The sequence below is a fragment of the Musca autumnalis genome, unplaced genomic scaffold, assembly GCF_047663935.1.
Source record: "Musca autumnalis isolate F117 unplaced genomic scaffold, ASM4766393v1 scaffold_3, whole genome shotgun sequence".
Classification (NCBI taxonomy): domain Eukaryota; kingdom Metazoa; phylum Arthropoda; class Insecta; order Diptera; family Muscidae; genus Musca; species Musca autumnalis.
The window spans coordinates 198,494,574-198,508,767 of NW_027411866.1; the positions used below are offsets into that span (position 1 = coordinate 198,494,574).

The 14,194-nt window shown below is 38.3% G+C and overlaps 1 protein-coding gene across 2 annotated transcripts in view; it reads left to right on the plus strand.

The window, feature by feature from the left end:
• baz (par-3 family cell polarity regulator) overlaps positions 1-14,194 on the plus strand; it is a 235,640-nt gene that overhangs the window by 1,885 nt on the left and 219,561 nt on the right. The window lies entirely within an intron of this gene.

Consider the following 14,194-nt stretch of genomic DNA (forward strand, 5'->3'; position numbering starts at 1 on the left):
TTTATGGCGCGATCGTTTTATGACTCTGTCTTCGATTTTAGTGTGAAAATAAAAATGCCAGAAGAAGAAAGTAAATTCTCTTTTAATAAAAATCATAAATTTGTGAATGCATTTTTAGAAACTCATTAGTTTAGGAATATAAAGGAAGATTGTGGAATGTTTTTCTTGACAAATTGTGATAAGACATGTTGAAAGGATCTTCAAAATTGACTCGTAAAAAATTCTTGGAATTTTAAAATTGTTTAAGGAATTATTAAAGGCCTGTGTTTTTAAAATTTCTAAAATTTGGTTCTCTTTGTTCTGAAAATTTAAATACAGTTTAGGTACCCCACTAGGATCGTTTTGAACATTTTACTTTTCGTAAGAATATTTTTCAGGGTGCCACCGTGGTGCAATGGTATGCACACCCGCTTTGCACGTAGAAGGTCGTGGGTTAGATTCCCAGGCAACATCAAACATTTTTCTGCGGTGGCAAAATACCCCTCAGTAATGTTGGCGACATTTCCTGAGTATTTCAGCCATGTAAAACTTCTTTACAAAGTGGTGTCTTAAAAACACGCCGTTCGGACTCGGCGATAAACTGTAGGTCCCATATCATTGAGCTAATATGAATCGGGGTGCACTCATTGATATGAGAGAAGTCTCCCATGTCCCATCTGGGATGTTTGTGGAACAATTATATAGAATATTTTTTTTTAAGAATATTTAAATGTATTTGGGCCCCAGAACTAATTTTTTAATAATAGTTTTTCAAGGGCCACTAGACCCAAAAACGTGGATTTTTTTAAAAAAATATTTTTAGGGTCCTTATCCACAACACGTGGATTTTTAAAGAATATTTTTAGGGTCCTTTTCCACAACACGTGGATTTTTAAAGAATATTTTTTAAGGTCCATTAGACCCCAAAGCTAAAATTTTTAAAGAATATTTGGAACAAGTTGAGTTTACCAACTATGGGAAAAAATTTTCTTTAAAAATGTAAATTTTTCTTAAATAGCCGGCCTTCGGCCGGAGATTTAAGACTTTCTCCTATGGACAGGAGCCAATCTCGGGCACGGGAACTCAATTTTCTTTTAAGTTAAAAATTTTCTCTAAGTAGCCGGCCTTTAACAGGGGAATTTTCGAAATATCGGAGGCCCATATCTCGGGAAGTACGGACTTCCGCTACAAATGTTGTATATATTTGTGATCAGGGAGACGAGATCTATCTGCGAAAAGACATTTCATCCCGATCCGAGCATAGTTGGCCAGCTCGTCTTATGCCGAATATTTTTTAAGGTCCATTAGACCCCAAAGCGAAAATTTTTAAAGAATATTTTTTCAAGGTCCATTAGACCCCAAAACGGGGAATTTTAAAGAATATTTTTTCAAGGCCCATTTGACCCCAAAACGCGAATTTTTTAAAGATTACTTTTAAATGTCCCGGATTTTTTAAAGAATATTTTTTCAAGGCCTTTAGCCCTCAAAACGTGGATTTTATAAAGAATAATTTTTAAGGACCCCGGATTTTTTAAAGATTATTTTTAAGGCCCATTAGACCCCAAAAGGCAGATTTTATGAAGATTACTTTTTAAGAGGCCCGGATTTTTTAGAGAATATATTTTCAAGGACCATTAGACCCCAAAACGTGGGGTGCGGATTTTTGAAATAATATTTTTTCAGATGCCCATGTCTCGGGAAGTATGGACTTCCGCAAAAAATTTTATATATATTTGTGATCAGGGTGACGAGATCTACCTGTGAAAAAATGTCATCCCGATCCAAGCTTAGTGGGTAAACTCGTCTTATACCTCATTTTTTAAAAAATATATTTTAAAGGCCCATTAAACCTCAAAACGTGGATTTTATTAATGATTATTTTTAGGTACTGGATTTTTTAGAGATTTGTAATGAAGTTTTTTGTAGGTAGCTGTACTTTTTATGGACCTGGATTTTTGGGATTTTTTTAAGGATATTTAGAACACAAAAAGCGAAATTTTTAAGAATACTTTTAGGGTTCTTTAGGCCACAAAATGTGGATTTTTTAAGAATATTTTTAAGGGCCTTTGAGCCACAAAGCTTGGATATTCTTTTTTGCAAGGGTCATTTGACCCCAAAACTTTGATCTAAGGGATCTTCCTCTCTCTCTAGACCATGAAGATTACTCATGACATACGTAGTTGGAGGGTCCTATCCACCATACGATGATTAGGATGACTATCACGGGCAAGTATTGGGACGATAGCAATGCTTTGTGTGGAAGAATCTTCGTCTCCTCATGCAGATGGCGATGACAGACAACATGTGGAGGCATCACGTTATTTTTCTCTTCGGGAAAGCGTTCTGACAGGTTTAAATGATTTTTCCATCGCGTTCCGTAATGATCTCAATGTCGCTTGGAGGGGGTGCAATATAGAAAAGGTAGAGGTTAAACATTTTCGGAGATATCACCATACCTTCGGGAACACCCTCTTTCGCTCTAAGGGTCCAGCCAGCCAGACAGACACACAGACAGATGGACGGACATGGCTAAATCAACTCTAAATTGTCTGAAATGGATTTCGTACAAACATACTTGGGATTCAAAACCATTATTTCGATGAGGCACATTTTGCCCGTATGAAAGTGTATATACAGATACAGCTCGCAATTTTTTAGGGTAGAGCTTTGTAATTTGGTACAGAATTTTCTATTACTCCTAGGATGTTTGGTATTGCAAATGGGCAATATCGGTCCACGTTTTGATATAGCACCCATAGAACGGTACTCCCGATTTTCGGATTTTGAAGCAGTTAGCCTCATTATCACACCGAAATGGCTGAAATTTGGTATTTTATTTTCGTCGGGGAGTTAGCCTCATTATCACACCGAAATGGCTGAAATTTGGTATTTTATTTTCGTCGGGGGTATGTAACTTTCCCTCCGAAATTTGTCGGTGTAGTTCCACGCCTTCATATAGGCCCCATAGAACGGTACCTTCCGATTTTCGGTATTTGGAAGTTTGTGGCCACAATAATCCACCGAAATGGCTGACATTTGGTACTTAGTCTTTGTTGGGGGTATAAAACTTTCCCCCAAAAATTTGTCGGGGTAGGTCCACCCCTTCATATAGCCCGCATAGAGCATACCTTCCGATTTTCGGTGTTTTGAAGGTTGTGTCCCCAATATTCCTGAGAAATGGCTGAAATTTGGTATTTAGTCTTTGTTGGGGGTATAAAACTTTCCCCCAGAAACTTGTCGGTATAGATCCATTAATACACCGAAATGGCTGAAATTTGGTAATTGGCCTTCAATTAGGGTACTAAACGTTCCATATGAAATTTGTCTGTATAGGTTCACGATTTCATATAGCCCCCACAGAGCGGTACCTCCGATTTTCGGCATTTTGAAGTTTATGCCCACAATAATACAACGAAATGCCTGAAATTTTGTATTAGATCTTCATTAGGGTACTAAACGTTCCATATTTAGGGTACTAAATTCCATATGAAATAGGTCCACGCCTTAGAATAGCCCCCATTTAATGGTACTGCCCTATTTCCGGTATTTTGAAGGTTATGCCCACAATAATACACCGAAATGGCTGAAAGTTTTAGGTAAAAGTTGTAGGTAAAAGCTTTTCTGACTGAAATTCGTCGATATACATATGTCTATGATTCGATATATCCCCCATAAGTACCTCCCGATTTTCGTAATTCTGAAGGTTGTGACGTCAATATACCGTGGGGTTATCAAATATTCCTGAAGAGAATTGTCAGCAAAGGTTGAAGGTTTTACTGAAATATCAGAAATTTGGAATTTAGTCTTCTTTGAGTTTAAAAACTTTCCACAAGAAAAGGTATATATTGACGTTTTGATATAGCCCCAAGGAACGGTACTTCCCGAATTTCTACTAATTTTCTCGTTTAGAGTTAAGCTTGATGATCGAAAATTTTTTGCAAGTGAAAAAGGAAAGCCAAGGACTTGAACCCACACAGTCACCAAACTACGTGACCTGGTTTCGCTGTTAGTTGAGCAGCTCTTCAGACGTATCGACTGTGGGATGGCTTCTCTGTCCTAGAACTTTTGGTTTTGGCTTTGAACGCTAACACGCCGTGACAACATTTTTTTTCATATGTTTTCAAGGACGCGGGTTCAAATCCCACATTGTTTTACCGAATTTGCTGAAATTTAGTATTTAGTCTTCTTCATAAACGAAAGGAAACCAATTGTTCCATTTTATTTCAATAGAACTCGTGGTGGAGGGTATAACAAGTTCGGCAAGGCCGTTCTTGCTTGTTTGTCTAAAAATCGAAAATTCGATCGCACTACCTGTACTTCAAAATAAACCATTTTTTCGATTATTTGAAAGTGATAAATAGAGGTAACCCCTTAATGTAACTTATAATTCAGCATTCCTTCGCATTTGTGACTGAGGTCTATCATCCTTCTTCCCAAAAATTGTCTTCAGATCTTCCCAGCTAAAGTGGTAGCATCTACCATTATCGATTTTCCAGGCTACACAACATCAACAATTCTTAGGGTGAAAAACCTCCTGGCGTAGTAAATATAGAATCGGGCTACACTCAAGCAAAATTTTCAAATAAATAAAATCAGCTGAGCCAGGCTGGGGTTTGAACCCACGTCCTTGAAAAACACAAGGAAAAAAGTGTTGTCACGGCGTGTTAGTGTTCAAAGCCAAACTCATAACTTTCAAAGACTGCGATAAGCGTTTTGTCATGAAAGCCATAAACTGCATTTGAAAGCGTAAAAGTTAGATGATAGCGAAGCCGTCCCACATCCGATATGTCTGAGGAGCCTTCTTTACCAAAGACGAAACATGTCATGTCACATAGTTTTAAATCGATTATAAATGTTTATCTAAACCAATATTTCACTCTGTTACAAATTTCCGAGACAAATTTAGTTGAATCGTTAAAGCCATATTTAAGTCTTTAACGAACTCTTGTGCTATTTTTGTAACTGAAAAACAAACGCTTTATCTCCGGCACTGATTTGTTTATAGAATTTCACTTGACCACAATCTTTAGTCATTGTTATGTATTACTTTTAATATCAGAAAGAGGTTTGCCACAATTATCTTCATTATCATCTTTCATATCTCGATAATGTGGTGCATTCCATTGTTGAGACATAAAAACGAAGAAACGAACAGCTCTACTTTAATATGATAATAAGTAATTTGTTTACTAAAATAAAACTTTCAAAGTTTCAAAGACGAGAAAAAGAAAATAAAAGAATAAATTAATTATTATTATTATGATTGTATAATCAAAGCAACATGATGCGGAGAAGAGAGACACTTCTTTCAAAACTTTATATCTTCTTTCAAGCAAAAGCAAAAAAAATTAATTCATAACAAAGCAAAGCCACAAAGTAAGTTTTGTTTGTCATGACGACCGACTAACTCTGATTGCAAGAATCTTTTGTCTAGTCGCGTTTATTCAAAACTAACGTGGGAAATCAAATTGTCAGCAATTTTTCCTACTTCAACGAAATATGAACTTATTCTCCTTACCAAACCCAACAGAAGCAGAAAACAAATTTTACTAATTGTAGCAAAGACAGCTCATATTTTTGAAGTATTGAAATTTCAACAAATTTTCAACATTTAGCGAAAAAATGGCTGATGAAATGCAAAACAATTTGCTTAATATATAAACAATTAACAAGCTTGGTCATAAACAATAAAGCTACAAGTATATTAAATTCAGACCACACGTGCGCGCGTCTTGCCTTTTCCTTGGAAAAAGAATTCATGCAATTCGTCAAGAAATGTAATTCAAAAACTAATAAAATGAAATATTTCGAAACTTTTTTTGTCATTCTTCGTTCAACTGTAAAGCAAGATAAGCTTTCTCGTATTGCCTTAATTTATTTATGCAGCGAATAATAACAAAAAACATGTTTAGTTAAATCAGTTAACGTTTAGTTTTGTGTCTTGTCTTGCCTCGTCTTAAGAAGCGTTCAAAAAACCATTAAAACAAGTCCATGACAAAAAACGAGCGACAAAACCAGAACATAATTTTATTTTTTCTTCTTTTTCTGCTTAAAATTTCTTTATTTTGTTTGACATAGTTTTTTCGGCACATTACATTATTATTATTGTTGTTGGTATGGGAATAGAAGAGCAGGAGGGGTGGTATGGTCAGGGAAGTAAAATATGTTGTTGAATCCAAAAGATATCGAAATGAACGTTATTATATAATCAGCCTTATGACTAATGAGGGTAAATATACTTTGATACAATAGACTAGTAAAAAAGTATCAGTCGGCTTTGCCGACAGAGATATACCCTCAGCCGCCTATTTGAATTGGAACTTTCATCTACGGACAGATTGAATGTATTTAGGGTCATTTCTGAATTTTGTGTCTCTTTTTGGACATTTGAACCTACCGACAAAAATGTCGATTAGGATTAAACTCCAAAAGTGTTGCGGAGGAGGTACTTAAAGTAAACAGACTGACATAGTCCATTATGATCCACTTCCAAAATGGAAGTGGCTGTGTGTCATATCTTTTCGATATCGCGGAAAACATAATATCGCTGTAAACAGAACCAAAATGAACATCATCGGTATATATTTCCAAAAGATCTTCGACCATACCCTAAACGGCACTTAGGCACAAATGTTGAACTTTTGTGGGGGAGGTACCTAAGGATAGAACTGATACCGGCCATTATAGAAGTTAAACTAAAATTGGAAAAGAAGGACAGGACAGATACCGGTCATTTTACAAGTTCAACTAAAATTGAAAAAAAAGCACAGGACCGATACTGGTCATTTTAGAAGTTAAACTAAAATTAGAAAAAATAGGACATCCAAATTTTGGACCAAATTGGTTGCCCCGTTCAAGAGTTTTCGTGCTCTCCAGGTACGACATATGGTGCCATAGGAGTTTTTACTCGTAAACCTTTCGGGCTGTTTTCTAATAAGGTATGGACTTGCCCTTGAACGAGTAAAAAAGTATCAGTCGGCATTGCCGACAGAGATATTACCTCAGCCTGTGCGAATTGAAATGTCCATCTATTGACAGTATCGAATCTATGGATTACGGATTTTGTAGCCCTTTTTGAAATTTGCCGACAAAAAATATATTTGGTTTGAAGCTCAAAAGTGTTGCGAAAGATGTATTTTAAGGAATGGTTATCGGAAGGGGATCTTAAACATTTTTCCGAATTTTGTGTGGGAAATGCCTAAAGGAGTTGACATATGTAGTCCATATTCAAGCCTGATCTATGTCTTGTATAAATATTACGATGTTCAAAGTATAGACCAAATCTGTTTTTGCCTTCAGGAATTATGGTGGGCACACATTTTCCGAATATTTTCGAGCTTTTGTGGGAGAGGTATCTAAAGGAATGGACCGATATGGCCCATCTTCGAACGAAATATTACGATGGCCAAATTTTAAACCGAATCGGCAGATCCGTTCGAGAGTTATCGTGTGTTCCAACCACTACATATGTGCCCAATCCCACGGCAGCGGGTTCTTTCGTACCGGATTGACCCGGAACAACAAAAAATCATCGTTCCGGTCAGCGGCTGCCACCTCAGTGTACATATGTTTGTATTTGTTTCGTTTTTCTGTGTTGGGAACAGCATATCCCGGAATTCCTGCTCCGAATTCTTTTGGTCCGTGCCGGGACGGAGGAAAACCCAGGACCAATATATCTGGGCTCAGTTTGTCACATCCGCATCTTCACCCACATCCAACCTTCGGTGAGATGTAATAGATGTCAGGAGTGGGTGCATCTAAGGGGTTGCTCTGGACTTGTCCACGTGAGGGACTACGACAGGGACTATGTTGCTGCATGCTGTGTGAATACAGTCCCCAGTGAGTCGTCGTCGGATTACGAGACTCCCTCGTCGTCTGAATACGAAACTCCCCCTCAGTCCCCTCGACAACAACCGCACACGCAGCCTTTAACACCAGCCGTTGTTGTCCCAATCCCCGAAAATGCAGCCTTTTTGCAATTGAATTGCAATGGACTCCGAGGTAAGATCGAGGAGATAGTAGATTTTATGAGTCGGAATAACATCAAGGTCGCTGCGGTGCAAGAAAGCTCAACAACAACTGTAGCTTACAACTTTAATGCGCATCATGAGATGTGACATTCGGCCCTCGGAAACGACCAGAGAGGTACAGCGCTGGCTGAGCACATTGACAGCTCTACGTTTTGCACGGTCAATGAGGACGCCCCTAACAGAATTTGTCGAGCACCCCGAGAGTGACGGGGCGAAGCGAAGGGTATTACGTCGCATCAGATCTCTTCCTGCCGAGGATGAACCACCACAATTTACAATGGATGATGTTGCCAATGCCATCAGGAACGCTAATCATCCGAAGCGTTGGGCCCTGATGGAATCTCCATGGTAATGTTGAAGCAGCTGGATGAGCCGGGAGTGGAGTGTCTCACTAAAGTTCTCAACTTGTCGCTATCCACCCTCATTGTTCCCGAAGTCTGGAAAATGGGCAGGGTGGTCCCACTACGAAATCCCGGCAAGGATGCCAGCAAAAGTGAATCGTACAGGCCGATTTCGCTTTTTGTCGCCCGTAGCAAAGACCCTTGAGGCCTTAGTCCTCCCCAGTATCAGAAACAGCTATCAAGTTGCCGATCATCAGCATGGATTCCGTAAGCAGCACAGCACGGCAACTGCGCTGCACGCCATTACCACACATATTTATCAAGGACTCAACCAGAGACGGCCGTGCGATAGAACAGTGATGGTGGCGCTTGACTTATCAAAAGCCTTTGATACCGTCAAGCACTCCACGCTGTTTGAGGACATTGAGCAGACAACCCTCCGGCCAAGCTTGAAACGTTGGATAGTCAATTATGTATATGTGTGGACGCCAGTCGTACGTGGAATTCAGGAACAAGAAGTCCAAACCCCGCAGAGTGAAACAGGGAGTTCCCCAAGGTGGGGTGATATCTCCGGAACTGTTTAACTTCTACGTCTGCTGTATTCCGCCCACTCCAGACGGAATCGAGATCGTAACGTATGCGGATGATTGCACGATCCTGGCGTGGGGTACCTATCCTGATGACATCTGTGAGAGACTGAACAACTACTTAACCGATCTTACCACCTTTTTCCATTCGAGGAATATGCAGATTTCCGCCACAAAATCAACAGCCACTCTGTTCACCACATGGACAGCGCAATTTGGAAGAGAATTGAATGTCGTGGTCGACGGTAGCAGAATTCCGACCACAAACTGCCCCACAATTTTAGGGGTCATATTCGGCACTACTTTTACGTCGTGCGCGCACGCCACAGCTATCTACGACAAACTGAAAAGTAGGAACAAGATCCTCAAGTCGCTAGCCGGCAGCACTTGGGGTGCAGATAAACAACCCTTGTTGACCACATAACGCGATAGGTTGGTCTGTGGTAAGCTATGCGGCGCCAGTCTGGTCCCCGAGATTTTGTGATAAAAGATTTCAAACTTGCCAGAATGCCGCCATGAGAACAGCAACAGGGTGCCTGCTCAAATCTTCAGTGGTCCATCTACATGAGGAGGCAAAGATTCTTCCAGTAAAGCAACACAATGAGATGCTTTCGTTGCAGTACCTGCTTGGATATTACCGTGTGAGCCATCCCAATCAACAGCTTGTGGATAGGCCCGACACATACAGGCAGATCAGAAAGGATATCCATGCTCTAGAGGGAGAGGTGCAACGATATAGGAGAGAACCCCTAGATCAACAAGCGTATCAAGCAGCTTTAAATAGTATTCACGCGGATGCAGTTGCCAAGGCCTTAAGCAATTATAGTGAGAATAAAGTCCTCGAAATACATCCCACATCTATTGCACCTGAGGAGTGTCAGCTGCCACGACAAACTAGAGTAGTTTTGTCTCAACTACGCTCGGGATATTGCAGTCGCCTAAATTCTTATTGGGCGGAAATCGACCGCGCCATGCAAGATGTCTGCCCAGTATGTGGCATGGGCCCGTACGACACAAAACACCTTTTCAACTGCCCAGCCAAACCTACTCATCTAACTCCAGTGGATCTGTGGTTACATCCCATCGAAGCAGCCACTTTCCTGGAACTGGGGATAGACCCAGAGCCAGATTGAACAGAAGAACGAACATACAAACACAATAACAAACGCTGTTACAACAACAACGACAAAATATCAAAAAATCATCCGAGCCGATCTTTTAAAATTTTTTGTAGGATTTAATGATATTTTTTTACTTCTTTAATATAAAGTCTCATAAACGATTGTTATTTTTAACTGCCGTAGGCCGAGGATACCTTCCAGAACGACTTATCTTTTTTACTCGTTTTTGGTAAAATACTAATTAAATATTTTGAAAATTCCAATTCTCTGCCCAAATAATCTCCCATATCGAATATTCTCCCATGCCGAATATCAAATTTTCTCTCTTACCTTAACCACATACATTTTAATATTAATTTATTTATTAAATGATAAACGAAGGTTGTAAACCCCTATAAAGAAAAGATTTCCCCCTGCCCCTCTAACAAAATTAAAAGTAACAAATTTATTTTCGGTAAGAGATTAAAATGTAAAATATTCTCATAAAAATTGGTGTTTAATTAAAATTTAAGGGAGTTTCTAAAGAACTTGAACTTGCATGACCTTAGCTGGAGTAATAAAATGCTGCAACTTAGTTAGATCCTCCTCAAACGAAGAAATGCAGTCAAGCAAGAAACCAAAAAAAAAAAAAAGAAAAATAAAGAACTCTAAAGACAGGTCAGTAAAGTTTAGGTCGTTGTTTTTTTTTAATTTTCTTTAAGACGCTCCTTATTTACACTTGTCGTCTCGACGGTGATAAGAAAATGGAACGTCATCCATGATAGTAAATGGAAATTGTTATGCGGTTCCCCTTCAACAAATATCTATAGGGAGGGTGGGAAGGGAATGCAGGCATGGCTGGCTGGTTGGAGCTTAGAAATGACAAGGTAAACAATCCATGAAGACACACTACACACACATATTTACATTTCAGATCATAGATCATGAGTAATTAATCACACATAAATGTTCCCTGTTCTTGTTGTTGGAAAACCTTTTTTTTTTTTGAAAAATGGGGAAAAACAAAAGAAAAGTAACATTTTCTGTTCTTTTTTTTTTGAAAATGTAGGAGGTTACACAAAGCATAGATTATATCTAAGAAAGGAATGAATGTTGTGGTCTACAGGTATTTTCTTGGCGATGTTCTTTTTTTCTTGATGTTCCAATGTTGATTGATATGTTAAAAGTCAATTTATTGTTGGAGACTCATAAATTATTGACATTAACAAATCATAAAATAAACACAGAGTTTGTGTATTTAAGAATTTTGTTTCTTTGTTGCATTTTCTATTTTCTTTTTTTTTTTTGGTGTGTCAACTCAACCAACCTAAAAAAGATTCAATTTTTACACCTTGCATGATTTGTGCGCTTGTTGTATGTCGGTTATGTCTATGTTTGTAGACGTGACCCACAGATGATAAGATGTATTTGAGTATTATGTTGAAATAGAATTAGCTATGTTTATTTAAATGTGTCATAATCTGACAGTTGGAATTTTGATGGAATTTTCTTGAAGGTGTTTGTTTAACAAAAACACAAGTTTGTCTAAGGTTTGAAGGAAATATTAAACAAATAAGGTATTTAAAAACTAAAATGACTACTGTAATAACTGTAGACATATTCGAAGTAATATTACAACAAGCAAAAAGTATGGGTCGGCTTTGGCGACAGAGATATTACTATCAGCTTATGAGAGTAACAAGTAAAAAAGTATCAGTCGACATTGCCGACAGAGATATACCCTCAGCCTGTGTGGATAGAAATACTTTTTGTTTTCCAAAAAAACTTACGTATTTAGGATGTTTTCAAAACATCATCCTATCCATATGATTAATGCGCAAAAATTTGCGGTTCGAGCTCTCCAGTCACTACATATGGTGCCATAGGGGTTTTTTTTACAACTTTCGGGCAAATATAGTCCATATTCGAACCTGACCTATACCTGGTAGATATATTAGGATGTGTAAAGTATGGACCAAATCTGTCACTCCCATCAAGAGTTACACTATGCAACCCTGAAAATGCAAACAACTTCTAGTATGCATTTTTTAAAGTACATATTTAGACTACAAAAACCCTAGTAGGGTTTTGTCCTGTCAGATCCAGTTCGGATTTTATGGTCTCATCTAAACCGGGCTAAATCTACAATTTTTTGCATTTATCAGGCATTTACCTCAGAAACGAATAGGAATCTGTCCTTGTTGTCTTTAGCAACTAGCCCTAAACTAGTAGAACTTATCTTTTGAACAGACTACATAAGAAAAACTCCATCTAGGGCATCAAAATCGATAAAATATAAACATTTTTACATAATTGCTGAAATTCTGGTCAGTATCGGCTAAACTATTGGGAATTGAACCAAGAAACCTTTTGCAAAATTCTTCCAAATAAAGTTCTCAACAATTCTTTAGAACATTCTGAAACTCTAAAATACTTACTTCATGTTGTTTCAGCGGTAGTTTGCACCATATCTTTTATACCACGTATTTCAAACACAGTTCACATCAACGGTTTATTCTCGCATTTCGGATTTCACTACATTATTGACATTTTTATTAAATCGTCATTGAAAAATGTACTGAAAACAACGGCATAGATGCATTTTACAATAATGACATGTTCTGAAGAGTTGTGTATTACATTCCAGGGAATATTTTTCAAAAAGAAAATATTCAGAAAATATTACCGGTTTTGGAGATACGGTGCGAAATGTATAAAAATTGTGGAATTCTTGCATATATTTTGAAATTTGAGGCAATAAAGGTAGTTTTTCGAGTTTATTATTTCTCCAAATATTTTATTCTTGTCCTTATCTACAAATTTGCTTCAGGTGTCAAACGAAGATTCACATTGGTTTTAGAGATATAGCCCCGAATTTCTTTAAAAACTCAATATTTAACCATGTTTAGATGGGGCCATAATATCCGAGCTGGATCTACCACAACAAAACCCAACTAGGGTTTCTTGTCGTTTGGGTCTGTACTTTCAAAAAATCCTCAGTTCAAATTGTTTGCACAAGATCACCTTAAAAATGTTGCACAGTGTTATCGTACGCACAATTTTTCCGAACATTTTTGAACTTTTGTGGGGTCCACATTTTGGACCGAAACGGCAGATCCGTTCGAGAGTTATCTTACGCTCCAACCACTACACACGGTGTAATAGGGGTTCTTTGCACCTTTCAGGCTATTTTCTCAGGAAGTATGAACTTGCCCCTAATGAAACTTGTAGGTCGTATGGGGGTAGTGAATACAAGTTGCAACAGTAAAAATCAAAGCGATTCGAGAGCAGCTCCTAAACTGAACTTTTCCTAAATTTTGTGTGGGTGGTACCCGAAAGAGTGGACCGATTGAGTCCATATTGGAACCTCATCTAAGTCTGGTAGAAATTTCACGATGTGCAAAGTATGAACTAAATCGGTTACTCCCTTCAAGAGTTATCGTGCGCACAAATTTTCCGAACATTTTCGAACTTTTGTGGGGAGGTTCCGGAAGGAGCGGACCGATACAACCCATCTTCAAACTTAAACTAGGTTTGGACAAAATATTGCGAAGGCCAAATTTTGGACCAAATCGGCTCATTCGTTTGACAGTTATCGTGCGCACCAGCCGGCCAGCCAGACAGACAGACGGACATTGCCAAAACGACTCCAAATTGTCTGAAACACATTTCGTCCAAACATATTTGGGGTCTAAAACCGTTATTTCGAAGAGGCACATTTTGCCCGTATGAAAGTGTATATACCCTTTATACACTTTCATACGGGCAAAATGTGCCTCTTCGAAATAACGGTTTTAGACCCCAAGTATGTTTGGACGAAATGTGTTTCAGACAATTTGGAGTCGTTTTGGCAGCCTAAAGGCTGAGGGTATAAAAAACAGAATTTGCATCCAATCATATATTTGTTTGCAATCAGTCCCCATCAAATATTTGTTTGGATCCAAACATATTTCTAACATATATTTTTCTGCGTGAATAAACGACTCATTTCATGAAATTTGTTCAATGAAAACGCTTTAATGCGGACCGGGGCTTTCGTCCAAACAGGCTTAGTTGGTGCTGTCAGGATTTTTATCTCAAGAAGTATGGACTTGCCACCGATAAAAATTGCGGTGTCGTAATATGGTCCGCCAAGGAGAACTTGTTGCAAAAAATTT